Below are 12,608 nucleotides of genomic sequence, written 5' to 3'. Positions count from 1 at the left end.
AGGTATGGACCTAACAGTAGCAGAAGATATTAAGAAGAGGTGGCAAGAATACACAGAAGAACTGTACAAAAAAGATCTTCATGACCAAGATAATCACAATGGTGTGATCACCAACCTAGAGTCAGACATCCTGGAATGTGAAGTCAAGTGGGTCTTAGGAAGCATCACCACAAACAAAGTTAGTGGAGGTGATGGAATTCCAGTTGAGCTATTTCAAATCCTAAAAGATGATGCTGTGAAAGTGCTGTACTCAATATGCCAACAATTTGGAAAACTCGGCAGTGGCCACAGGACTGGACAAGGTCAGTTTTCATTCCAATCCCAAAGAAAGGCAATGCCAAAGAATGCCCAAACTACCACACAATTGCATTCATCTCACACACTAGTAAAGTAATGCTCAAAATTCTCTTAAGTCAGGCTTCAACAGTATGTGAATTATGAACTTCCAGATGTTCAAGCTGGATTTAGAAAAGGCAGAGGAACCAGAGATCAAATTACCAACATTCGCTGGATCATGGAAAAAGCAAGAGAGTTCCACAAAAACATCTACTTCTGCTTTATTGACTATGCCAAAGCCTTTGATTGTGAAGAGCACAACAAACTCTGGAAAATTCTGAAAGAGATGGGAATACCAGACCACCTGACCTGCCTCTTGAGAAACGTGTATGCAGGTCAGGAATCAACAGTTAGAACTGGACATGGAACAACAGACTGGTTCCAAATTTCCTATTTTCCAAATAGGAAAGGGAGTACGTCAAGGCTGTGTATTGTCACCCTGCTTATTTAACTTCTATGCAGAGTACATCATGAGAAACGCTGGGTGGAAGAAGGACAAACTGGAATCAAGATTGCCGGGAGAAACATCAATAACCTCAGATATGCAGATGACACCACCCTTATGGCAGAAAGTGAAGAGGAACTAAAAAGCCTCTTGATGAAAGTGAAAGAGGAGAGTGAAAAAGTTGGCTTAAAGCTCAACAGTCAGAAAACAAAGATCATGGCATCTGGTCCCATCACTTCATGGGAAATGGATGGGGAAACAGTGGAAACAGTGTCAGACTTTATCTTTTTCGGTTCCAAAATCACTGCAGATGGTGATTGCAGCCATGAAATTAAAAGACACTTACTCCTTGGAAGAAAAGTTATGACCAACCTAGATAGCATATTCAAGAGCAGAGAGATTACTTTGCCAACAAAAGTCTGTTTAGTCAAGGCTATGGTTTCTCCAGTGGTCATGTATGGATGTGAGAGTTGGACTGTGAAGAAAGCTGAGTGCTGAAGAATTGATGCTTTTGAACTGTGGTGTTGGAGAAGACTCTTGAGAGTCCCTTGGTCTGCTAGGAGATCCAACCAATCCATTCTAAAGGATATCAGCCTTGGGTGTTCTTTGGAAGGAATGATGCTAAAGCTGAAACTCCAGTACTTTGGCCACATCATGCGAAGAGTTGACTCATTGAAAAAGACTCTGATGCTGAGAGGGATTGGGGGCAGGAGGAGAATGGGGTGACAGAGGATGAGATGGCTGGATGGCATCATTGACTCGATGGACATGAGTTTGAGTGAACTCCAGGAGATGGTGATGGACAGGGAGGCCTGGCATGGTACGATTCATGGGGTCGCAAAGAGTCAAACACGACTGAGTGACTGAACTGAACTGAATAAAGTGGAGTGGGTCACAAAGGGATTTAAAACAAACAAGATAAAATATGAGCGTTTCTTGATTCATTGGTATTTGCTATATTATTCTCTAAAGTTTTCTGTAGCTTTAAAAATTCCCCAGAAAATGGGGAGTGGTGCTGGTGGAAGCAAGAGGGGACCTCAAGGGAAGTACCTTAATGAGAATTATGTGTCTGATGCTGAACAGAAAATAATGTGAGGAAGTACTGTGGTTGGCATTTAAGAAAAGCAGATATGAGTATTATATGGGCCCATTTGGCAGTGCTCCTCACCGCAGCAGAAGGCTTGAATGCTGGAGCACCCCTTTCCTCTGGAATTTCTGCAGTGATGAGAGAGGGCTGAGGGCTTGGACTAGGCTTGCTCTTCCTATCCCTTCTCTGAAGTCTCTGAACGTGTTGTGTGATAAGACAGTGGCTGAATTGTTCTTGTGGCCTAGTTTCTGATATATTTTTTACTGCCTTAGTACTAATATTCTCTGGATAAACTCTAGGCATGAAAGGATGCACACCAAAAGACCCTATCATGTGGAAGATGCTGAAAAATACTGCCTTGAGGATGACTTGGTCAATATGGAGGTCCTGGATGAGGTACTAAATATTTAATAGGCAATTTTCACCAAGGACATTTGTTTCACACGACTGGTCTGATCTTTCTGTCGTAGACCATGTTCTCCTAAGGTCACTTGAGACTTGGTTTGTGTAGCCCTGGGATGAAACTCAAGGATGTTTGGCTGCTGTGACTATGATCCCTTGTTGTTCTGTGTTCATTTATAGTCCCCTAAATGTCCTAAATGGTGAAGAGAAAAGGATTTGGAGTTTTCCCTTGAAGGCTTTTATATTCCAGGCTTAAAAGATGTTTTTATATCAGCTGAAATTATTTTCTGTTTATAGAACAGTGCAATTTAACCCTTAAATTAAGACAGTTGTTTGTTCTTCATAAAGAAGAGCTTCATTTAGGGAAATAGTGAAGCTAATATAGCTTGAATTCCAAATTTGAAAATTGTGATAATCCCCATTTAAAATATGCATGTTTAATAGAGCTGTTAATTGCATTGGGCCTGCTTCTTCTGTTTCTAACTCTGGGGACCCTTAAATGCAATGTATGAATCACTAAAGTGTGATATACAAGTGTTCAATTCTACATTCCCACCACATAAATTTTAAGTGTAATGCTTTGAAAAATGAAGTTATAATTTATCTGTACTTTATTAATAGGAATGGCCTATTAAATCGCATTCTGAATAGAACATTTGGATGGGGTCAAACAGTTTTTTAATAATAACAAAACTCTTGTCAGATATGTCAGTGTTTTTTAGCAAGTCCTAAATGGGCTGAATTCTTTTAAATAGTATATTCCTAATTTTTTTCTTCTTTCAAGGCAAATATCTGCATTTAGGATCATTAGGGTCCTAATCAATAGGGTATAATTTAAATGGACTATTTTAATCTTTTGGAGAAAATTATTCTTGTAAGAATACACTTGTTGTTATTTTTAGTATCTCTCCCTTGACTAGAAATAATGCTTACTCTCGGTACTATTTATCCTCTTCTTAGGATACAATTATTCATCAGCTGCAGAAGCGTTATGTGGACTTACTTATTTACACATATGTTGGAGATATCTTAATTGCCTTAAACCCCTTCCAGAATCTAAGCATATACTCTCCACAGGTAAGGAATGTTTTTGAGCATGTGGCTCCTTAACAGGAAATTTGAAATCTCAAGGAAAAATGAAAAGGGAGAAAAAGTGAGAATAAAATACCATGGGTGGACATACCCCAAACTGAAAATAATAGTGCAACAAAATTCGTACACTTTGGGGGTGACTTTTAAGTTAAGATGTAACGATAACAGCTAACATTAAATTAGCGTTTACTGTATACCGGGCATTGAGTTGCCTTGGATATTTCTCATGACCCTGCATGATGGGTACTGTTAGTAAGCCTATTTGACAGATGAGGAGACTTCACATAGTGAAGTTAGTGTCCTTGAACAAGCTATGGAGCCAGTAAGTGAAGAACTGGGATTTGAAGTCAGGCCTGTAGACTCCGGAGACTCTGCTCTACAGCCTCTCTGATGCCACAGTTCCCCTGAAAAGTGACACAGCTTTGGTTTTATGGGCAAAGGGTATTGGGACATTAGAAGAGTTCTTTAAATTAATGTTTTTCAGTTTTCCAGACTGTATCATGGAGTGAAACGTGCCTCAAATCCCCCCCACATATTTGCATCAGCAGATGCTGCTTATCAATGCATGGTTACTTTCAGCAAAGATCAGGTAAGAACTTAACTGTCCTTTCCCACCAAGTCCCACAGTAGGATGTTTTCTGTCCTCCTTTGCAGCTCTTGAGTTTTCCTAAAAACTTGCCATTCTGGTTGCTGATACTGACTCAAGGAAATAGGCAATGAAATAGTAGCTCAGTGGGACAGGAGTAGTGATAAACTAGAGGAACAAGTGAATGTAGAAACCCTTTTCAAGAAATGTGAGACATCCTCCTCAAATACACTCATTTTCCCTGGTAAAATATAATAGAAGGTGAAATTCGCTCAGTCATGTCCAACTCTTTGCCACCCCATGGACTGTAGAGTCCATGGAATTATCTAGGCCAGAATACTGGAGTAGGTAGCCTTTCCATTTTCCAGGGGATTTTCCCAACCCAAGGATCGAACTCAGGTCTCCCACATTGCAGGCAGTTTCTTTACCAGCTGAGCCACAAGGGAAGCCCAAGAATACTGGTGTGGGTAGCCTATCCCTTCTCCAGCAGATCCTCCTGACCCAGGTATTGAACTGGGGTCTCCTGCATTGCAGGCATGTTCTTTTCCAACTGAGCTATCAGGGAATCCCTAAAATATAATAAGATAATTCTAATATGAGAACATAGAGCTAACACAAAACTGATGACATGGTAATGACTATAATAAAAACAAGATGGAGAATGACAGAAATTAAGTTCTTTCCTAGGAAGGTTTCAGAAAGTTCATGGTCCAGTCCTTTTTGTATGAAATACTGCACACAGGCTGATAATGGTCACGTACCACACTGTTTAGCTGCTAAGAAATTGTGATGAATTGGGTAAAAACTGCACAAATCTTAAACTCAATGTTATTAACACAAAGCTCACCCATAAATTGTAACTGTCTGGACCTCCAGTTCACAGTGGTGGCATATCCAACCTTTGGCCCTTCCTTTACTTGTAATATGTATTTTTTCCCTGGTGTGTTTATTCTATTTGAAATAGAAACAGTCTAATTTCATGAGAAATTTTTATGAGAGAAGCACAATGTATAAATTCCCTGAGACCTGTGAAATCCAGTTTTGGATTTGTTGAGGAACACTTGAAATAGTGCAAATTATAAAATGGAATACATGGATTAACTATGGGTTAGAAACTTGGCTTCTCCAAATTATTACCTTTCCCAGAGATTTGTGAAATGTCCACAGAATTCATAGACAGGAGTAAATGAAGGGAGATATATATGTTTTTCAAGTTACAAAGTTATCCCACTGTGTTATCTTTTTTCTGACACCACTTCTGACACCAAATGTTGTGTCTCTACCAACACTAGCCAATTCTGCAATTCCCTAATGCCAACCGGATGTCTAACAATTCAGTTCCATTCAATTCTGATACTAGCTATCCAGATTTAGCACAGACCTCACAGGTTCGGGGCTCAGTCCACAAGACCACCTGTACTTCAACGCCAGTTGTGAATGGGGTGCCTAGGCTACCCACTCTTCTGCCTGGCTGACTACAAATTTAGGGATTCCCAGAATCCCCCTGAGGTTTGATAATTCACTAGAATGACTCACAGAACTCAGAAAAATACTTGTGTTTACTGGGTTTTTATAAAGGACACAACTCAGAAACAGCCAAATGGAAGAGATGCTTAGGGCAAGATATAGGAGAGAAAATGGTGCAAAGGTTCTATGCATTCTCTAGGCACAGGCCCCTCCCAGGCCTGCAACATATTCATACTGGAAGCTCTCTGAATCTCGTTGTTCAAGAGATTTTATGACTCAGTCAGTCTCTAGCCCTTTTCTCCTCTCCAGAAGCTGGAATGGTAAAGCTGAAAGTTCCCTCCCCCTAAATCTTTTTTGGTCTTTTTTGGTGATCAGCCCCCATCTTGAAGCTATCTTGGGCTCCACCTTGAACCACTTGGTTAGCAGTTATATTTGCTTGAAAGGGACTTGTTTGTGAATAACAAAGGATGCTCCACCAGTTCTATCATTCGGGACATTCCAAAAGTTTAGGAGCTCAGAGTCAGGAACCAGAGGCAAAGACCCAATATATGTTTTTTATTATACCACACCCACTAATCTCCTTTATACATAAAGAGCTCCTAGAAAAAACTGATAGAAAGACCAATAATATTTTTAAAAGAAGGCAAAGGATATATAGACTGGGCACAAAAAAGGAAAATATGAATGACATTAAACTTATGAAAAGATGGCCAATCTCACTCATAATAAAAGTGCAAATTAAAACTCTACCGAGATACAGTGTTTTGCCTATCAGAATAGCAGAAATCCAACATACCCAGGTGGTGATGCTGCAGGAGAATAGGCACTGTCATACAGTCCTTAGGAAAGCCATTTGGTATAATCTGTCAAACTTATGAATGTGTTTACCTTTCGGTCCAATAATCCCATTTCTGGGAATTTATTCTACAAATGAACCTGCATAAATATAATGACCTATCCATAGGGCTGTTCATTGCAGTATTGTTTGTAGTGACATAGGGAAAAACTCAAGTATCCATTCTGACTGGTTAAATAGACTATGGTACATCTGTACAAAGGAGCCACAAATGACTAAAAAGGTTAAAGAAGCTCTCAGTGTACTGAAATGGAAAGATCCCTAAGATGTATTGCTCAGTGAAGAGTTAAGGTGAACAGTGGTGGATGTTATATGAAAACCATAGCTGAACACACAGGATGGTTACTGTGCTATGAATTCTTCACCGACACTTCATTTTCTGTATCAGTGCATTGTCATCAGCGGAGAAAGTGGCTCTGGGAAGACGGAAAGTGCCCACCTGATCGTTCAGCATTTGACTTTCTTGGGAAAGGTAATGATGACCTGCTTTCTGTATTGTGGCTTGAAGTCCCTTCAGAGTTACTGCATATTTCTAAAATGATGGAAATACTGGATTTTATTAGGGGTACATAGAAACATTCCATCTTTATTATGCTCGCCTCCTGATTGCTAGGCCTTGTAAGATGTCAGCATGTCCTCCTCCTTTCATGTAGTGAAGAAAATAATGCCAGCACGAATTTACTAGATTTGGCAATTAGTTTTTCTTGTTCTCAGTATAATACAAACAGTTAGCCATTAAGTAGTAAAAGTGGTTAAACACCAGAAGCAGGAGCAGGGGAGTCACTAAGATGATTAAAGGATTGGAAAGTAGAAATCTTTGAGCAAAAGTTGAGGGAAATAGAAATTTTTAGCTTGGTGAAATGGACATTGAAGATATGGCTGTAAAAATAGCCTAGCAATTACTTATAAGCAGTGTATTATGAGACTAAGAACAAATTTAAGTATTTTTTTTACAGAGGAGGTTTATTGAATATTATAATGAATAACTGAGAAAAGTGATGGAATCTCTCTAAAATTCTTTCTAAACTCTAGGCATTTTATCTGTCAAGGACTTAGAGAAGTGTGGCTGGTCATAAAAACTGACCTAATCTAGCCTCATCTGACACATGCACCTGGGGAGATGCTTATCTGAGAAAACAGTGCTGGTGGTTGATGCTAATTTCCCTAATGGAGTTTTTTCCCAAAAAGATAAATGTGATTTTTATGGACGGGAAGGGGTGTGTGGCAACTCTACTGGAGTAATGTTTCTGGAGACTCCACTGGACTGTTCTCTGTTTGGCACAGGCAGATAATCAGACCTTGAGAGAAAAAATTCTGCAAGTCAACTCTCTGGTGGAAGCCTTTGGAAATGCATGCACTGCCATCAATGACAATTCCAGCCGTTTTGGAAAATATCTGGAAATGATGTTTACACCAACTGGAGCTGTGATGGGAGCAAGAATCTCTGAATATCTCCTTGAAAAATCCAGAGTTATAAAACAGGCAGTGTACGTGCCCTATTTTCTCACTCTGGTTTTATGCTGCAGCATAGATAGGAGGCTCTGGGAATTTTTATGGCTACATTCCATTCTTTGTTCTTAGTATCCCTCCCCATTCCTACCCTCAGCCTCCCCTAAGGCAAGAAACTATTTAAGGAAAGGATACATGGTGATTTCTAACCTAAAAGATATTTACAAGCACAATAGAAAGGGCTGGATTGGGATTACTTTGGGATAGATATGCCCATTCCCTGGAGTTGGTTATACCAGGTAGAATTTAACAATATGCAGTTACTTTTATAAATTACTAGTTCCCTTAAAATTGAGCTTGTCTATTAAAAAAAAAAAAGCACTGAGAATATTCCATATATTAAGTTTCCCCTAGTTTGAGAGAGGAAAAAGTTATTTTGTTTTAAGAAGAGCAGTATAGGAACTTGCCTGGCAGTCTGGTGGTTAGGATTCTGGCTCTCACTGCTGAGGGTTCAATCCCTGGTTGGGGAACTGAGATCCCACAAGCTGCATGGTGCGGCAAAAAAGAAAAAAAAAAAAAAAAAAAATAGCAGCATAGCAGTAGTGGTCAATAGCATGGACTGTTCTTGGTTCAAGGCTGTCTCTGACATTTACTGTGTGACCTTGGGTATGTCACTGATAGCTTATGGAGAACGATGTCAGATTCATGATCTCCAAAGAAGATTTAGCCCTCATAGCTCAGTTGGTCGGAGAAGGCAATGGCATCCCACTCCAGTACTGTTGCCTGGAATATCCCATGGACGGAGGAGCCTGGTGGGCTGCAGTCCATGCGGTCGCAAAGAGTCGGGCACGACTGAGTGACTTCACTTTCACTTTTCCCTTTCATGCATTGGAGAAGGAAATGGCAAGCCACTCCAGTGTTCTTGCCTGGGGAATCCCAGGGACAGGGGAGCCTGGTGGGCTGCTGTCTATGGGGTTGCACAGACTTGGACACCACTGAAGCGACTTAGCAGCAGCAGCAGCTCAGTTGGTAAAGAATCTGCCTGCAATGCAGGAGACCCCGCTTCGATTCCTGGGTCGGGAAGATCTGCTGGAGAAGGGATAGGCTACCCACTCCAGTATTCTCAGGCTTCCCTTGTGGCTCAGCTGGTAAAGAATCTGCCCACAATGTGGGAGACCTGGGTTTGATCCCTGGGTTGGGAAGATCCCCTGGAGAAGGGAAAGGCTACCCACTCCAGTATTCTGGCCTGGACAATTCCAGGGACTATACAGTCTATGGGGTCGCAAAGAGTCAGACATGACTAAGCCACTTTCATTTTCACTTTCAGGGACCAGTCTTGATCACGCAGAGCTTTTGTGTGGCAGAAGTTTTATTACAGTGAAAAAGGACAAAGAAAGCTTCTGACATAGACATCAGAAGGGGGACAGAGAGTGACCCACTAGTCTTATCAAGTCCTTATATACTTTTACCAGACCCACTCCCACAACATACATCTTAAGATAACAAGATTAGTCAGAAGATTCTTGTTAAGAAGGAGAAACATGTCCTTGAGCAAGATACATTGTTCTTATATAATCATCGCTGCTAAGTCACTTCAGTCGTGTCCGACTCTGTGCGACCCCATAGACAGCAGCCCACCAGGCTTCCCCGTCCCTGGAATTCTCCAGACAAGAACACTGGAGTGGGTTGCCATTTCCTTCTGCAATGCATGAAAGGGAAAAGTGAAAGTGAAGTCGCTCAGTCTTGTCCGACTCTGTGCAACCCCATGGACTGCTGCCTACCAGGCTCCTCCATCCATGGGATTTTCCAGGCAAGAGTACTGGAGTGGGGTGCCATTGCCTTCTCCAATATAATCATTAGTACAGAGCTTAAGGAAAAACATAACTTTGAGCAAGATGAGTTGTTTTAATGTGTAATCATTAGCTCTGGGCTTAAAGAAAGTCTTAAAGATTGTTGTTATAATAACTCAGAGTTTAAGAAAAAACGTCTTATGTGATTAAGACAAAACAATACAGAAAAAAGGTTTATCCCTTTCTCCACCTCAAGGGCCCCTGACTCCTTATCAAGCTACCTAAGAATTAACGCTCTCATCACCTAACCTCTCTGAGCCTCATCTGTGAAATGAAAATGCTCCTAGAGCCTACCTCATGAGTTTGCCATGAAAATTAGTGAGTTTGTTTATGTAAAAGAACTTTTAAAAGTGCCTGGGTTGGTACATGTTATCAGAGAGTTAGCCTCTCTTCCTATTATTATTACTATTACAGGACATCAGACTTCCTCAGGAGCATGGCTCCATTTATGCATTTACTATCTATTGAATTCCTGCTGCATGCCAGTGTTATATTCTCTGTTGGGTTTGCAAGAGTAAACAAAATAGACAAGGTCCTAGTATTCTTGGAGCTTGGAGTAGATCGGGGATGAGAGAGGGATAGGTGCGGGAAGGGTCACAGGCATTAAGCAAAAAAAAAATAAGCTTAATGCATAACAATTGTGGTAGGTACCAGCAAGCAATGTAAGGCACTCTGAAAGTAGAGCAGGTGAAAGGGCAATAGCCTAGCCTAGGAGGAGAGGGTTTCCTGTGTGAGAGACATTTAATCTGAGCCCTGAGGATCACTAGAAGTCAGCCAAGGAGATGAGATGGGGACAGGAGTGGAGGGGTGGGGGAAGAGAGGAGCAAAGACAAGACTGAGGCCGGATCATGCAGGGCTTTGGAGCCAGGTTGAGGAACCTTATTCTAAAGACAATTCTTCTGAACCTTATTCTAAAGGTAAAAAGAAGCCATTTAATGTTTTGAAGAAGGGGAGTCACAAAACCCAACTTGCATTTTGTTATGATGAGATGATGGCTCTGGCTTCAGTGGAGCAAATGGATTGGAGACGATACAAGAAGTACTGTTACACTGAGACCACTAGGAGGCTGTTTTCAAATCAACCTGAGAGAGACTGTTAGCCTGAACTGAGGGGGTAGCAGTGGAGATGGGGAAGCAGGGGAGCTGATGAATCTGAGAGAGGTTGTGCAAGTAGAACCCACAGGACTTGTTTTAGGTTCAGAACCCCAGCATCTTCTTTTATCAGATACCTGCAGTTCCCTCACAAAATAGGGACTGACTTGAAAATTAAACAAATGCATGAAAGGATAGAATCAGTCATTTTTAGCTTCCCTGTGGTGTCTTGATTAATTTTTATGAGGTGCCCTGCTTCTTTCTTTCTAAATTAGGGTTATTTTAAAGTTCAGGAAACTACCTCTGACAGAATGGAAATTGTAGTTTTCTGTGTTCAAATGTAAAGTGGTCTTTTACAAGGAAAATGTAAGGAGAGTTCTAAAACACAGCTCTGTCACTTATTAATAGAACTATCCTTATACCTTACTTTCCTTGTGGTTCAGATGGTTAAGAATCCACCTTCAATACAGGAGACCCAGGTTCAATCTCTGGGTCTGGAAGATCCCCTGGAGAAGGGAATGGCTACCCACCCCAGTATTCTTGTCTGGAAAATTCCATAGACAGAGGAACCTGGTGGGCTATAGTCCATTGGGTTGCAAAGAGTCAGACATGACTGAGCGGCTAATACTTTCACTTTCAAAGCCAACCTCACAGGGCTGTTATGAGAATTCGATTGTATGTGATTTTTGCCAAATATAGAATAATTGGCACCTAATAACCCATAACTCGGAGAAGGCGATGGCACCCCACTCCAGTACTCTTGTCTGGAAAATCCCATGGACGGAGGAGCCCGGTAGGCTGCAGTCCATGGGGTCGCTCAGAGTCGGACAAGACTGAGCGACTTCACTTTCACTTTTCACTTTCACGCATTGGAGAAGGAAATGGCAGCCCACTCCAGTGTTCTTGCCTGGAGAATCCCAGGGATGGGGGAGCCTGGTGGGCTGCCATCTATGGGGTTGCATAGAGTCGGACACGACTGAAGCGACTTAGCAGCAGCAGCAGCAACCCATAACTTATTATTGCTGTTAATTTTAGTCAATATGATAGCTGCTGCTGCTGCTAAGTCACTTCAGTGGTGTCCGACTCTATGCAACCCCATAGATGGCAGCCCACCAGGCTCCCCCATCCCTGGGATTCTCCAGGCAAGAACACTGGAGTGGGCTGCCATTTCCTTCTCCAATGCGTGAAAGTGAAAAGTGAAAGTAAAGTCGCTCAGTCGTGTCCGACTCTTGGCGACCCCATGAACCGCAGCCCACTGGTGGGTAAAACAAACCGAAGACATTGGATGAGAAGAAGGTGGGACTTGTGTAAGTCCTGGTCATCTGATCTTTCTGGTTCTGCTCTTCTCTGGCACGTAGTAGGGTTCTCTCACCAAGTCCTCCTAATTGGTCTCCTTGCATCCATGTTAACTTCTTACAATCTAGTCTCACATTTACAGTTTCAAACACTTCAAAGAATTCTATTTGCATAATCAACAAAATCTTCATTATAGCCTGATAAGGCCTGTGTGGGCTGGCCCTGCCCACCTGTCTACCGGCTTCTCAACCAACAGACTTTTGGTCCCTACATGGATATCATGCTCAGAGGCTTCGTGTACGTGCTGCTCCGCCTCCTTGAAATGCTTTCCCTCTTCTCCGTGTAGCTCCTTCCACTCCTTTCTCACACTTTAAAGTTTGATTTTCATGGTATTTCCTTTGAGAGTCCTTCCCTTCACTGGGCACAAGTGACCCTCATCCGCAAATGTTGTTTGTTTCAGCCCTTTGATTGTTTCTTTCAAAGTCCTTATCACCAGTTTTCATACTGATTCATCTCTGTCCATCACTAGAAGGAAGCTCCAGAGACCAGGAATCCTCTGTCCTGTATCCCTGGCATCTGGTGCAGTGCCTGCCATACTTGGCACTCAGAAAGTTTATTAGTTGAGTGAACAAATAGCTGAGGAATGGCGGG

At 41.7% G+C, this 12,608-nt stretch overlaps 1 pseudogene; it reads left to right on the top strand.

The window, feature by feature from the left end:
• Nucleotides 1-12,303, top strand: part of LOC113880983 — a 59,648-nt pseudogene extending 47,345 nt beyond the window's left edge.
• The last annotated feature ends 305 nt before the right edge of the window (nt 12,304-12,608 follow it).

The sequence above is a fragment of the Bos indicus x Bos taurus genome, chromosome 2, assembly GCF_003369695.1.
Source record: "Bos indicus x Bos taurus breed Angus x Brahman F1 hybrid chromosome 2, Bos_hybrid_MaternalHap_v2.0, whole genome shotgun sequence".
Classification (NCBI taxonomy): domain Eukaryota; kingdom Metazoa; phylum Chordata; class Mammalia; order Artiodactyla; family Bovidae; genus Bos; species Bos indicus x Bos taurus.
Note: the sequence above shows the minus strand (reverse complement) of the source record. Positions and strands in the feature narration are given on the sequence as shown.